General features: G+C 45.8%; 1 long non-coding RNA gene across 3 annotated transcripts; it reads right to left on the bottom strand.

The window, feature by feature from the left end:
- Nucleotides 1–301: 301 nt before the first annotated feature.
- Nucleotides 302–10,664, bottom strand: LOC102384977. 3 transcript variants are annotated; one of them, XR_325106.1, is made up of 3 exons: nt 10,495–10,664; nt 3,107–3,252; nt 302–422 (listed from the first exon to the last, which is right to left on the bottom strand). It is a non-coding gene; the product is annotated as an uncharacterized LOC102384977 (long non-coding RNA). The 3 variants fall into 3 exon arrangements; XR_325105.3 differs by having other exon boundaries at nt 3,111–3,252; XR_001358877.1 differs by lacking the exon at nt 302–422 and adding an exon at nt 606–628 and having other exon boundaries at nt 3,111–3,252.
- Between the last annotated feature and the right edge of the window lie 3,942 nt (nt 10,665–14,606).

Genomic DNA, 14,606 nt, shown 5'->3' with positions numbered 1-14,606 from the left:
CCCTTCTGACCCTAAGTACTATGACTACTATGACTATGACTATGATTATGACAAAGAGCTGGCAAGTGGCACGGTGAGCAATTAAGAAGAATTAAAAGGCTTAGAGACTGAATCTGGTTGAGGACCCGCCGAGGGAAGAGAGTGAAAAAGACCGGAAAAGTTCAGGAAGAAAGCAAGAACCCCGGGGAAGCAAGTAAAGCTTTTCTTTGAATTTGTTTTTATTAAGAAAACAATAGGAATGAAAGCTAAGCAAAATTTATTAAACTTTACAGAATTTTTTTTTTTAAAGATTTGTGTTCCAGAGGCAGATAGCTGGAAACTAGTCTTGTTATGTTGCCGATCTTAATCTTGATAGATACAGGACTATGTGTTTGTCCGAGTTGTGAGATTGTCAACAAGAAACAAGAAGAGAAGAATTCAAACTACAAAAAAAGAAAAACATAATAAGTTGCGTTGTGTAATAAAAATAATAAAAGACACAACAGAAAATACTCTATCACTGTGAGTTTTTAAAAATGAGAATGGTGACATTTACCTAAATTGAGAAAAGGATTTCCAGAGTTCAGTACGGAATGATAAATCAACATTATCAGGTGATATATATAGTGGTGTTAAAATTATATCCCTCCTGAAATATAATTTTTCATTAAGACATGGCAGGTGAGAATTGGGTTCACCACAAAAATCAACTGGTAATAAGAATCTTATTATTAATTGGAAATTAATTTGGAAATTTACTGGAGAGCTATATCTTTATAAAAATACAATTAGACTTACAACTTCACACATGTATATTTACTATATGTTTGGTCTTGGGGATCAGATCCCAGTCATGCCCGATTGCGAATTCAAGGAGACTCTAAACTGGCAAGTATCAAGCCAGGTGCCTGGTGTGCCCAGCTGGGAGTGCCAGTCAGCTGGCTCCCAGCCTCGGGAGCACATTGTAATTCTTACCTCTGGTGTACTTTCAAGGCTTTGTGTGCCAATCAGTTAATTGGCATTCCCTGCTTTAGGGGTGCACCAGAGCAAAGGGCTCCATGCACTCCTGTGTATAAGAGCACTAATCAGGGGATTGGCCTGGCCGCACATTGAATTTAGTAACTTTGTGACTACTTCCCTGTTTTGCCACACCATAAATTGCATACACATGTGGCCAGCCAGGTTAATACTTAACATATGATTAACTGATTAATCACATCTTAAGTGTAACATCTGCTAGGGGCCCAAGGTGAAAAGTATTAGCAATTGTTGGTTAGTTTGCAACAGCAACCAATTTCTGTGTGAACTCTTAGATTCAGTCTCTGCCAATCTCAGCCTCAGTGATTTTGCTAGCTTCTAAAAACTAGACAAAGTACTTATGCCACTGGCAAAGACTAGTAAAATCTATTCTTTGCTGCAACCAATGCTAACTTTCTATCATATTATTAATATGAGTAATTTCACATCAGGAATGACTTATGGCCAGATCCTATTTCAACTTCATGCACTTAAGGGGTACTTAGGTAACTGCAGTGTTTGGACACACACACACACCATTTTTAGAGTTCAGAATAGTGATGCTTGCCCATTGGTTATCTACTGCATGTGTTCAATAAGCCATACTTTGGCTATGTAGGTTCCCATGCAAAATAGAATAATTGAGTCATGTATATAATACTAAGTAAGTCCTGTAACTGTAACTGTAACTGCAACTGCAGGAAAAGCAGTTTGCCAGTAGAAGAATGAAGAGGACTTTCCCTCCTTTTAGCCCAATAGGCTAAGGAGGGGGTCAGCACTGTATGGCTAAGGTTGCCAACCCAAGGAAGGTTTTTACTGACAATTGGCAAACCTCTTACTGGGTGCATCCACACATGCATTAATGTCGCATTAAACTTACTGCACAGTAACTTACTGCATGGTAAGCGGGAGTAGGGCTGATGTCTACACCTGCAGTCAACCTGGGACTAGATTTAGTCCCGAATCAGAGCAGCCTGCTGTACCTTTGTGGCCACCAGGGGGAACTCCAGCCTCTGGTCATATGGCTTCCAGCACTTGGCAGCCATACTGAGGCCAGAGACAGTTGCCAGCACTTGATGGCCATCTTACAAATACACCTCCACCCTCTGATCCTGGCTCGGCCCCTCCCCTGCCTGGGAGCTGTGTGCCTACTGCAGGAGCAGCATGTGGCAGTTCCATCGCTGCCCACTCTACCTCCTTGTGCCATGGATCCCGCAACCCCTGCACCTGCCAGCAGCCGCTCAACACCCCGCTGCTCCAGCCCAACCCCTGCCAGCAATGGCCAGCACCCTGCACTGCTGCTGGCCATGGTGCTGGCCCTGCTGGCTCCACCTGCCCAGGCCCTGGGACAGCCATACACCTGCCACCCAGGGCACCGGCTGCAGGAGGCTCTGGCTGACCTTTTCCTCCTGAACTCCACACTCCAGTCCACTTGCCCTGCTGCCCACACCCCCCATAACCCCTGCCTATCCCCAGCACCACTTTAGGGCACACATGTAGAATAAAACATACAAACTTTATTAATAGAACAAAATCCTCCATCTCTCCTCCCTCCACCCTCAACAAGCACAGCCCTTCCCCCTCCCCCCCACACAGTGCCCTTCCACTACCCTCCCCACCCACCAACGATAAAAACCCTATTCCCCAAACTTCACAGACACTTCACATATCTGACCCCACACCCAAGTACATGTGTGAGGGGTTGAGTGGTGGGGCTGCCTAGGGTGGAGAGCCTGGTGGCAGGAGGCCAGTACACCAGTTGCAGACAGTTCCCTTGTGGGTCTGGGGACCACAGCAAAGGCAGCACCTATTCCAGAGGGCTGCCAGGGGCCTGCTGTGGGATGGCAGGTGGGACCCAGGGGCCCTGCAGTGCCAGAGTGGGGGCCAGGCATGGTGGGGGGGGGCGGGGCATGGGCACAGCCTCCTCTGGCTGGCTCTGGATAGCCAGTTGCTGCTCCAGCAGCCCCATACACCACCTTTCCAGTGCCACCAGCTCAGCCCAGTGAGCATGGCATACCCACAATTGCACCTCCTCCTGGGCAGCCTCAAGGGCAAGGTCCTCTGCCCACCCCACCTGCTGGTCTGCCACCCAGCCCTCCACTGCAACAACCAACCACAGAAGCAGGCAGGTCCCATCCTAGCTGTGTTGCTGGTGCATCTGGCACCCAGAGGCAGCTCCAGTGCAGAGTGGCAGCAAGCCTGTGGCAGTGGTCCTTTAGTCCCCTGTGGCCTCTCCTCCACAGCCAGATGTTGGCCCTGCATAGGAAAGAGACAGAAGGCTTTTGTAAGAGTTTGCAACATTTGGGAGATAAGATGCTCTACTCCAGGGGCCCTCTGCTGTCTGGCCTCAGATTGGAGGTCATCTGCTTGCAGGTGCCAAGGGACCAAGGTAAACTGGCCAGGCAGGCTTAGGTCCAGGTGGGTGCTGCCCAAGCCCCCATGCCTGCCTGCTCCCTGGGGGCTGGCAGCAAGCCACCTACCTCCTCTGCTCCCTTCCCAGGATGAGCCAGGCCAGACTTCTGGTAGCACCTATTGCCATGGCTCCAGCCCCCACTTACCTCCTCCCCCATCTCTGCAAGACCACCACTCTACTATGCTGCTGCCCAGCCCACAGCACCCAAGCTTGGGGCATGCAGGGCTCCTGAACAACTGGGGTGAGGGGCTGGCTGTGCCCCCTCCCTCCCCACTGGGGGCCTTTCTGGAGAAGGTCTGTGGGGATGGCCCCTCTTCATGTCACCAATGCACTCCAAGCATGCCCCTGCTGTATATGCCATGGTGGTGCATGATGGACTGTTTGTGCAGGCAGAGGGTTGCCTGGGCCACTATACCCTGATGATGATGATCCTGCTGGTCTACTGGGCATACCTGCACTCCTAGACTGAGACCCTGAGCTACCACCCTGAGCATGGGGGACAAGCCTGGACTTCCCCACAACCTCCACCACAATCTGGAGGGCTATCTGTTGCAGTGGTCAATGTTCCTGCCCCCAGCTGCTGAGGAGGAGATTGCTGCCAGGATTGACACCTTCTCAGCACATGAGAGGCCTATGCCCACCCAGCCACAGGGACACAGGCTGCTTAATAAAGGTCTGACCTGTGTCTCACCTTTCTGTAGGCTGTGAGGGGAAACTTGGGACCAGGGAAGTGTGGGCAAGCCAGGCAAGGATGTGGGGCCAGGGCCAGGGCTGGGGCCAAGGGCAGGGGCAGGGGTAGGGACTGGAGCTGGGAGGACATACTTCCCAATGTGGGACTTACCATGGGTCCAGGGCTGGAGAGGGTGATGGCTTAGTGCGGGGCTCCCCATGCCAGGTTGTGTCTAGCTCCTACCTGTGTACATGGCCTCTGGTGGTCTGGGGGCTGGTGCCTGGCCAGGGCCCGCTGCCCTGAGAAGGAGCTGGTGGTATTGGCAGCAAGTGGTGATGTGGCCAGCTGCTCCTTGTGGGTCACTACGGGGCGGGGCTGAGGCCAAGACAGCCACTGGCCTGGGCTCCCTGGGCTGCTAGTGGGTGCAACAACTGGGAAGGAGTGCAGGGTGGGATGCTGAAGCCCCGAGGTCCCCTCCTCCAGTGATTTTTCACCAGAGGTGTCAGGGTGGGGAATGGGCATGGGGTCTCAGGGTGCTCATAAAAAACATGGTCCTGGAGGCCCCACCAGACTGATGATTGCAACCAGTCACAGCCACCCGCTCGGCCTACAGGTCCTTGACCTTCATGTGGTACTGCCACACTGACCAGGAGTGGCCCTGAGCGTGCATCCCAGCCGCCAGTGCCTCATAAATGTGGGCGTTTGAACATCCGCCTGGGTGAGCTTCCTCTGTACATCCTCCTTGCCCCACAGTGCCACAAGGGTGCATACCTCCTCCCAGGTCCAGTTGGCACCCCTGGGGCTCCAGACAGGTGGGAACACACAGATGGTGCCAGGGCTGGACATGAGGGAGAAGGAGGATGTCAAGCCCTGCGCCAGCTGACAAGGCCCCCATGTGACAGGGCCAGGAGCCCTGGTGGGATCACAGGGCTGGGTAAGGGGTGCAATAAACTACACCCTATGGCAGCACTCATCTGTGGCTAGGCAGCAGCTCTGGAGTGGGACAGACCTGGCAAACACAGCCTGCAGGCTGCAGCTCCAAGCTCCCTGGAGTGTGTCTCCCCCAAGGCACAAAATGGTTGCAGGTTTTAATACGCCCTGGTGGGATCACAGGGCTGGGTAAGGGGTGCAATAAACTACACCCTATGGCAGCACTCATCTGTGGCTAGGCAGCAGCTCTGGAGTGGGACAGACCTGGCAAACACAGCCTGCAGGCTGCAGCTCCAAGCTCCCTGGAGTGTGTCTCCCCCAAGGCACAAAATGGTTGCAGGTTTTAATACCCTGCAGCTAGGGGCTGCCAGAGAACAGCCCAGCCTTGCAGCTGGAAAGGGGATGAGGGAGGAGCCCTGGGGCTGGGCTCCACCTCCCCTGTAGTGGCTGGACAGACTCAGCCAAGAAGCTCCCACATTTTTTCTTAGTAAGGCATCAAGCCCACTGGCAGCCAAACTTTTTTACTGACACGCATTTGTACTGCTATGTGTTTGTAAATGGAACTCTTCAGCAAGGTCCTGTCCTGCTGCCAGGCCCCAATTAGAAGGGATGGGTTCAAATTTAAGGGTTTAACAGCAACCATAGTACAAAAGTTTGGTAGTCAATAAAAACCATGAAGAAAAATAATATCTTGGATTGGCAACCATGTTTGACTGCCACAGTAGTTTTAAATTTTGATGCCCACCCTGCTCATCCCCATACCCTGATGCTCCTAACTACACTTCATTGACACCCCCCTAGGATTGGCCTGCATGTGCACCCCCTGAGATTGGCCATGCACCCCCTGGAAATGCCAGCTGTGAAACTGGAAGTACAGATGGAAGCACACTTCCGGTTTTACTGCTGGTGATTTCCACTGGGGGACCCCACCCCAGTTGGTAATCTGGTATCCCCCCAGACTTAGGAGGCACCAGTCACCTGTGCTACACTTTGCACCATGCTTCCCACCAGCCCTCTCCTCTGTCTTAGCCCCATTGGTTCCAGTCCCCGTCATTCTGACATGGACCCCCAAAGAAGCCTACCTGCTACTCAGCAGTATTAGAGGCAGTCAACAGGACTCAGGAGCAACAGCAGTAACCCTGCATATAATCCACAAGCAGATCCAGTCCATGGAAGCAATAGATCCTGTCCTTAAAGCTTTCATGGCTTTGCCTCTACCCATGCCCTTGCTGAGGCTGAGAAGTGAAGAGCTGCACCAGGGCTGGGGACATAAGTGGCACCCCACTTCCCCAAGTTGTGACATGAGGCAGCTTCCAGCTGACTTGCACTGGTGCAGCTCCCATCCAGGTATAAACTGCACACACACTACCGCTGGGGAGCAGGGGAATGGGAGAAGCAGCAGTGATGCTCCTGTGTGGGTCTGGCAGGGATGCAGGAAAAATCCCCCACCTGACCATGCACTGTCCCCACCTGATTCATGCACTGTCAAAGTCACACAGCCTCTGCCAGACTAGAGCCAACTTGTTCTGGTTCAGGGCTTGAAAAAGCATTCCCTGGCCTAAAGAGTAGAGCACTTGGCTAGGGGGTAGGAAACCTGGGTTCTAACCCTTTCCTCCACCCCTAGACATGGGACACCACATAGGAGAGGTTTGAGTCTGGATTTCCTACTTTGTACCAAAGCATTGTATCTTCAAGGCAAAAGATGAGGCATGGCTCAGAATGATATTCAGGCCTACTAGTCATCCAGGAGGAAATAATAAAAACAGACAAGGAAGGATGGATCAATTAGATACTACACTGAGAAGGGAGGAGCCAGGTCCTGGCCTTGAATAGGGAAGAAATTGCCCTTTTTTATTGTTGTTTATCTAGACTACTCTCTAGGTCTCCTTTTGAAACTAGCCCACTAGGCACCTAGGGTAGGAAGATAGTTTTGTCCTAAGAAATGTATCTAAGTGGTGTTTATCTGTTTTACCAAACGAATGTTAAAAGTAAGGTGCAGTAGGGCAGGTTCAAAAGAAAGCTAGAGAGTGCTCTTGGCAATGCTTAACTTGTGGTCTAGTTGTAGGAACAGTTTGGGAGGCAGGAGATGTAGAGTCATATGTCCTTGTGGGTGTAGCTGTTAGACCGTAGATCTCCAATTCCTTGCCCTAAACCCTAATCTAATGAACAAAAAGGTTGGAGAGACCTCTTTCATTTAATTCCATCCTTATCACAGAAAGAGTCAGTTAAGCTTAACTATAGGGTGTTGCCAGCTCTGCCAATAGGAGGACTACTCTTATTATTATTACTATTACTAACCTATATTGTAATTCATATTTGGGGCAAATCAGAGAGATTTCAAGGACAATTTTACTGTGATAAGTTCCTGACTTTTGAGTACTAAACTATGCAAACTTATTTTCTCTTAATGTTCATCTGTATAACTGCATGTTTGTGTATATAATATCTAATTTTAATAGAGTGTTTTTTTAGAGATCAAATTGTCCCAGCAGAATTTGCACTTGCATTTTTGCACCTGCAGTTTTATACTGGATGCAGATCTGATTACTTATGACTTTGATTAGCTTATTATTTGAGAGTTAGAGTTTTAAGTACTAAGTGTCTGTGTATTCCATTCCTCTTAAACTTCAGAGTTTGTGTGATTCAATAATCTCACATAGTTGTATAATTCCACAGCTTATGCACAAAAATGGAAAACATTAATTAGCAATTTTCTTTTTGTTTGTTTGGAGGGAAGGGGGGGAACATTGTAGACTAAATCTGCTCACAAGTTTTTCTGTATTTATCTTAATCTACTGAGAAAAATGGCTGGTAGCATCTGAATAATCCACAAATAAAATATAAATATCAGGCTTCTGGGAGTAGAAATGAATGCTTTAGTTTAATAAAATATTAGGGAAAATGGTGCTCAGAAACAAAAATAACTTCAGAATAACACTTACTTACAATCATGTGCTGATTTTATAGTCTGCAATTAATCTAAATAGATTTTAAAGACAACATAGGACTTTTTCTAATAAATTTAAGGGCTAACTTGCCTGGTATTTATTCTCTCACACTGTAAAAATGGCCCTAATTCAGTGGACTTTTGATATGAGACTGAGGCCCAAATTTTAATGTCAAGTTACACTTAATGTTTAAGTTACACTGGTGTGGATAAAGTAATTCCTTGGAAGATAATGAAGTTACTCCTAATATAAACCAGTGTAACTGAGAAAAGAATCTAACATACAGAGTTCCTGTCTGAAAGAAAGAGCCAATTGACTTCAAACTGGGAAAACTAAAAGACCTCTTGTTAGGAAGGTTAATCAATGGCATCTCAAGCACTGAGTAGAATTTTTACATGCCCATTAATATTCACTTACTTTTACATTCTTTTTCCTTCATCTTTTGGAAAGTCTTATGATTTAGTTTTAAGTGGGACCAGTAGATTTCCATACTTTTGACATGGTAATGTTAACATTACTAAATCTCGCACAATGTGATAGGTGAGTGCCAATGAACCAACATCTGCTTTTTAGACACAATGATCAGTATCCAGAAAGGTAAAATACAGACCACATTATACACGAAACCCCACAGACCAACGTACACATCTGCACAGAACCAGAAATCATCCAAAACACACCAAGACATCTGTGATATACAGCCAAGCCCTCAGATACCACTGAATTTTCACTGAGAACACCCAGGGTTGCCACCTTACAAATCTTAAAAAGGCTTTCACTCAACAAGGACACTCCTTCAGGGAGATAGATCACAAGTTTGAAAGAGCCACTTGGATACCACACGAAGAATTGCTGCAGGACAGACGGAAAACCCCACCAAATCACATACTGGTGGTTATGACATATCACCCCTCTCTCGAACCTACATGGAAAATCCTCAAACAGTAGCAGCCCATACTAGAAGGAGACCCAGTTCTTAAAGAGATATTCCCAAAACCACACATCCTATCCTTGAAAAGCACCAAACCTCACTAAGCTCATCATCAGAAGCAAACTTCCTATGGCCAAAAACACACCAAATGTATCCAGACCATACCAATGGCAAGAAATGCAAAACCTGCCAACATATCTCCACCACCCCCACAATCACTACACCCCACATAGCCATCACCAGATACACCTCCAGAAATGTAACAGATCTCATCCTGTGCACCAAATGCCTTGGTGGAAAATATGTCGGAGAGACCAAACAACAACTGTGCACCATAATGAAGATACAATGGAAATCTATTAAAGGCAAGAATGCCCAATTACCAGTGGGGGCACATTTCTCATAAGAAAATCACTCTCTCTCCAATCTCTTACTTCTAATCCTAAAAGGGAATTTACAAAATACTTCTCACAGATAAGCCTGTGAACTTCACTTCATCAATCTCCTGGATACAAAAAAATCATGGACTAAATATAGATATTGGATTTATGACACATTATAACCTGCCTGACATCTGACTCCCCAGGTATCTCTCCACTATTTACCTGCTATATTCATCCCCCTTCCCCACCCACCAAGCCTGTCTCTCACCCACTGACTCCTCAATTTACATTTTCACTGACTGGCTTTCCTGCTAATATAACAGCCTCTGGCTTCCTTACCATTCCTTCCATCCAGGAAGAGCACACAACAACTGCAGATGTTTCCTCAACCTGACCAAGGATTTTTAAATCTGAAATCTTGCTAAGAAAATCTTTTCCAACTATTTACTTGGTCTAATAAAAAATATCAGATTTACCAAAAGAACCTTGTCTGCCAATGAACCAACCATAACTTGGCAAAGCAGGTAGCTAAGTTTGATGTTATTTTATATATAAAAGATAAACTTACTCATATTTTGCTAGTACACATTGGTTGAAAAGACTGTGGGGAAACTCTTTGTTTTCACACAAGTACAAGGATCTCTTTATACCAGTTTAAAAGTACCCCACTTTTCCCTAAGGTTATATGATCTAATCTTTAGCTAGCAGATCTTGGGATCATCCCCAAGTATTAGCAGGTAACATATACTATTCATGTTCAAAGGAGCAGTAATTTATATGCCACTTCACAATAATTTATATGCTTTGGCCCCTTTTAGATAATCCTATCCTAATTAATGTATTCTATATCAGATTTGCTAGTCAGTGTCTTTGCTTATTCCTCTTATGCCAGACAGGACAGGATTTGGTGCTTATTTAACTTAGAAAGAGTAGATCCTACAAACAAAAATCAAACAGATGACCGTGCAATACCCAGGTGACATATCTATATCTATATCTATATTAAAGGTTAGATTCATGAGAGGGCAAAGTACCACTTTCTAATCACTAAGTTTCATATTTAGATGACATCAAATCATAGTATCACAGTCTACCAGTCCATCCAGTCTAGTGTGTAGAGCCTGGTATGGAGCAGGGGTTACAGGAATAAGGGTCAGAAGCCACAAGTCAGGAGTCAAAATGCCAAGCCAGGGTGTGGAGCTGGAAATCAGAAACCTAGTTACCAAGTCCAAAGGATAATCCACAGGACAAAGTCCAAGAGTAAGTCAAGCTGGGTTTAGGAGGCATGAAATATTTTCATTGAGAATTTGAAGGCTGAAATCCAGGAGCAAGCTGAAGGCAGGGTCAGGAACCAGGGAAGGCAGTGAAGTTGCTAGGATAGGAGCTGCTCAGAGACTGAAGACCAGGATGTCATGGTCTCAGGTTCTGGAGGAATTCCTTAAATACAGCTCCAGAACCAATCAGAGGAAAGGGGCTGGGGCTCAGCTGACCTTGATTGGGAGTAACTGGGTCAGCTCACTTAACAAAAGCTGCAGGACAGGAGCCTGCCTGAGCCTTACTGACCTGACCCAGGCTGCAGCACAAGAGCCCTACCTATAGAATCATAGAGAAATAGGTATGAAAGGGACCCTGAAAGGTCATTAGCCCAATCTGCTGCCTCAGGCAGGACCATCCCTATCCATACCATCATATAAAAATCCATGACACAACACAAGACATAATCTGAAACAGGTTAAAAAGGGAGACGTCAATGGCAAATGTCCTGATGATGCAAAAGTTTTTAATATACACTTGAGAGATCCTAGGAAGAGGACTAGGACCCCTACCCCTACTGCAAAAGAAGGCAAAACTCCCCATAGTCCATACCAATCCCATGACGGAAAATTCATTCTTGACCATAAATATTTTGATTAGTCTGACCCTGAGCAGAGGGGCAAGAATCTCTAGTCAGGAAGCTCCATATTTAAGCCCGAGCACAAGTATCAGCACACCCCAGTGAAAATCCACAGACTTGGCTGCAGCAAACCCCCAATGCTTCTGGGGAAGGCTTTAAAAAAAAAAAAAAGCAACATGTAGGAGAAGTGAGAGGCAGGGGGAATTCTCTTCCAGCCTCATGTAGCAACCAGCAAAGCCCAGAAGCATTCACAATGCATAGGAGGTGCATGTGGGTGCATGTGTACCCCTTGAGATCAGCTGTGTACCCCCTGGAAGCATCAGGTGCAAAATCAGAAGTGCCACTGGAAGTGCACACTTCTGGTTTCACTGGTTTCACTGCTGGCTCAGCAATCAGCTGCTGGGGGAATCTCCTCCCATCTGCAATCTGGTGCTCCCCCAGACTCGGGAGGCACCAGTTGCCCATGCCTAGAAGCATGGGAAATACCCACAATAGAACATAAGTATAGCTATGCCTAGATCTTCTCTGACCAGCGACTGTCCAACCCCTTCTTGACCACTTCCAGTGATAAAGAGTCCATAACTTCCCAAAATGATCTATTCCACTGCCTCACTGTTCTAACAGTGAAGGCATTTTCCTAATATCCAATCTAAACTGACTTTGCTGCAACTTCAAGCCATTACTCCACATCCTTCTCTCTGCAGCAAGAGAGAAAAGGTCTTTCCCCTTTTTTTTATGGAGTGTTTCAGGTATCTGAAGACTTCTGTCATATCCCTTTATAAATGGCTTTTCTGCAAACTGAATGTGCTTATTTCCTCCAATCTCTCCTCGTATGTCTTTCCTTCCAAGCCCTCTATCATTTCTGTCACCTGCCTGTGGACCCCCTCTAACTTTTCCACATCCTTTTTAAAATGTGGAGCGGAAAACTGCACACACTATTCCAGATGATTTCTAACTAACCAGTACCAAGTACAGAGGTACTATCACCTCCCATGTTGTAAACCTAATGTGTGTATTGATGAAACCCAAAATCGTATTTGCCTTTTGGGTGGCTGCATCACTATAGACTCATAGGCTATTTGTAGACATGTTCATCATTTTCTAAACCATGTTAACTGATTTGAATCACAGTTCAAATCAAATTTCAATTCAAATTAAGGGTTAATAGACAATCATTGACCATTACATCAGGGGGCACTGGCTACACACTTGACAACCCCTTTACAGAGGTTGGAAGTAATTAGGATGTGATAATAAGCCTGTTTAAGCATGGCTACATTGTTGCACTTATCTAAAGTGCTGTTCCAGAAGCTGTAATTGACTTGATACTTAGTCACAGTGAGATGTTGTTGGCACACTTGATTTTGCAAAGGTGCTACTTTGTGCCTGGTAGCCTCTGTTGTGTTGTAAAAACCCAACTGAGTTTCCCTTGCAAGGATTGCAAAACTCTAGAACTTGTGGTTCAGAGATTATACCTTTTATTAGACCAACTAAGAAATCCCCCCCCCAAAATCTTTTTTTGCAAGCTTTTGGGCTTTTACACCCTTCCTCAGGCTCTGGGAAAATTAGATGATAAAAAAGTCCCATAGGTAGAAAATAAACTTCATTTTTGCACAGAGGAAGCTAAAGGTGGAAGTCTGTTCCTCTGGGTCCAGGAGAGTGTCTTTGAGAGTTGCTCTTTGATGTGCAAATAAGGCAGGATCCCTTCCCTGATGGTGTCAGGTAGCAGGAAGTGAAAAGAAATTGGAAGATTGAAGTTAGGTAGATAAACAATCACTCTCATTTTATTGTTCAACATTTAATCTAGCTGCATAATCTGAATGTTTAGTCACGTAGTGTTAAATGATTCAACTTTCTTCAATGTGCATATAAAAATAGGCCTAAGTTTCATTTAATTAAATTTCACTAAATTTCATTTCTCTATTGCACTTTCAAGTACTCAAGTAGAAGTCAATGGAGTTACTCCACAGAAGAGCTTTGCTTATTGTAGGACAGTTGCATGGAGGATACATCAGCAAATATGATGTTCTTCCCTTTGCAGCATCCTATGAAATACTACTTAAATGCAAAATATCCTGCAGAATAAACAAGTAACAGATATTGCTTACTAAAAAGAAACAAAATAAGTAAGGGAAAACTGTTTGTATCAAGTTATTTATTTATCCTGCCTCTTAATAACAAATAGTCCATGAACAGACTGATTTTTAATCAAATTGTTTCACTCAGTTAAATAAATAGTATTTAAGAATTGACAATGTACGTGACCCTGTATAATACAAAACACAGGTTGTCCTTGAGCTGATGAACCTTAAATCTAAACAATAGGGCTGTGTGAAGCTTTGGACAGCCAATTTGAATCAGCTCTGCTGATTTGATTCATCAGAAATTTGGCCCGATTTGGTGGCTGTTGCTTCAAATCTGAATCGAATCAGAGGACCCTATAATCTCTCCGAATTAAATCAGATCCCTCTGAATCAATTCAGAGAGAGTCAGAGAGACTGGGTGATTCGGACATAGACACAGCTTTAAATGTTTTTTCTACATACCTCTAGGTAGCAGGCAGCTCATGAATGCCATGATGCTGGGGCACATGGAGTATCCCACAGGAGCACAGAGGGCTCTTCAATGCGCTCAGCAGCAGACCCGGAAGTGGACTAGAAGCACTTCTGGTCCACTTCCAGTTCCACCGGGGAGCACACGGGAGGGCCCACCAAGCCCCCCCCAGCTCAGTGACTGGTGCCTCTTGTGTCTGGGGAGAGTACCCAGGGGGGATCCCAAAAGCACTCCCCGGTGGACCCAGAAGTGGACTGGAAGTGCTTCTGGCCCACTTCTGGGTCTGCTGCCGAGCACATTGAGGAGCTCTCTGTGCTTCTGTGGGACACTCCATGCACCCTAGCATCACAGCATTCATGAGCTGCCTACTACCTAGAGGTATGTAGAAAAAACATTTAAAGCTGTGTCTATGTCCAAATCACCCAATCTCTCTGAATTCACTTCTGAGTTCACTGCCAAGCACATGGAGCCCCCCTGCCCCTTGGGATGCTCCATGTGTCCCAGCATCACAGCAATCATGAGACACATCTGCGACCTTAAGATATGTAGAAAAAACTTCTAAAGCTGTGTCTATGTCTGAATCGCTGATTCTCTGAATCAGCATTGAATCTTCAGATTTGGATTTGGTCGAATTGAATCAGGGACAGCGATCTGAATCAACTAATCGAATGACTGTCCCTCATTCAGGCCAAATCTGAATTGAATAGGGCACACTTTGCATGCCCCTACTAAACAAGTCAGGTATAAAATAGAAAAAAAGATGCATATTGAAGTAAAAAGGAATCAGTAAGTGATTTAAAAAAAAATTTTAAATGTAAAGCATTGTGCAAAAACATTATGGGAGACAGTGTCTGACCCAAAACTCTTATAAGTTGTCAAGAAAAAGCA

Source organism: Alligator sinensis, unplaced genomic scaffold (genome assembly GCF_000455745.1).
Source record: "Alligator sinensis unplaced genomic scaffold, ASM45574v1 scaffold1071_1, whole genome shotgun sequence".
Lineage (NCBI taxonomy): Eukaryota > Metazoa > Chordata > Crocodylia > Alligatoridae > Alligator > Alligator sinensis.
The sequence above is the reverse complement of the archived record's forward strand: the minus strand, read 5'-3'. Positions and strand labels throughout refer to the sequence as shown.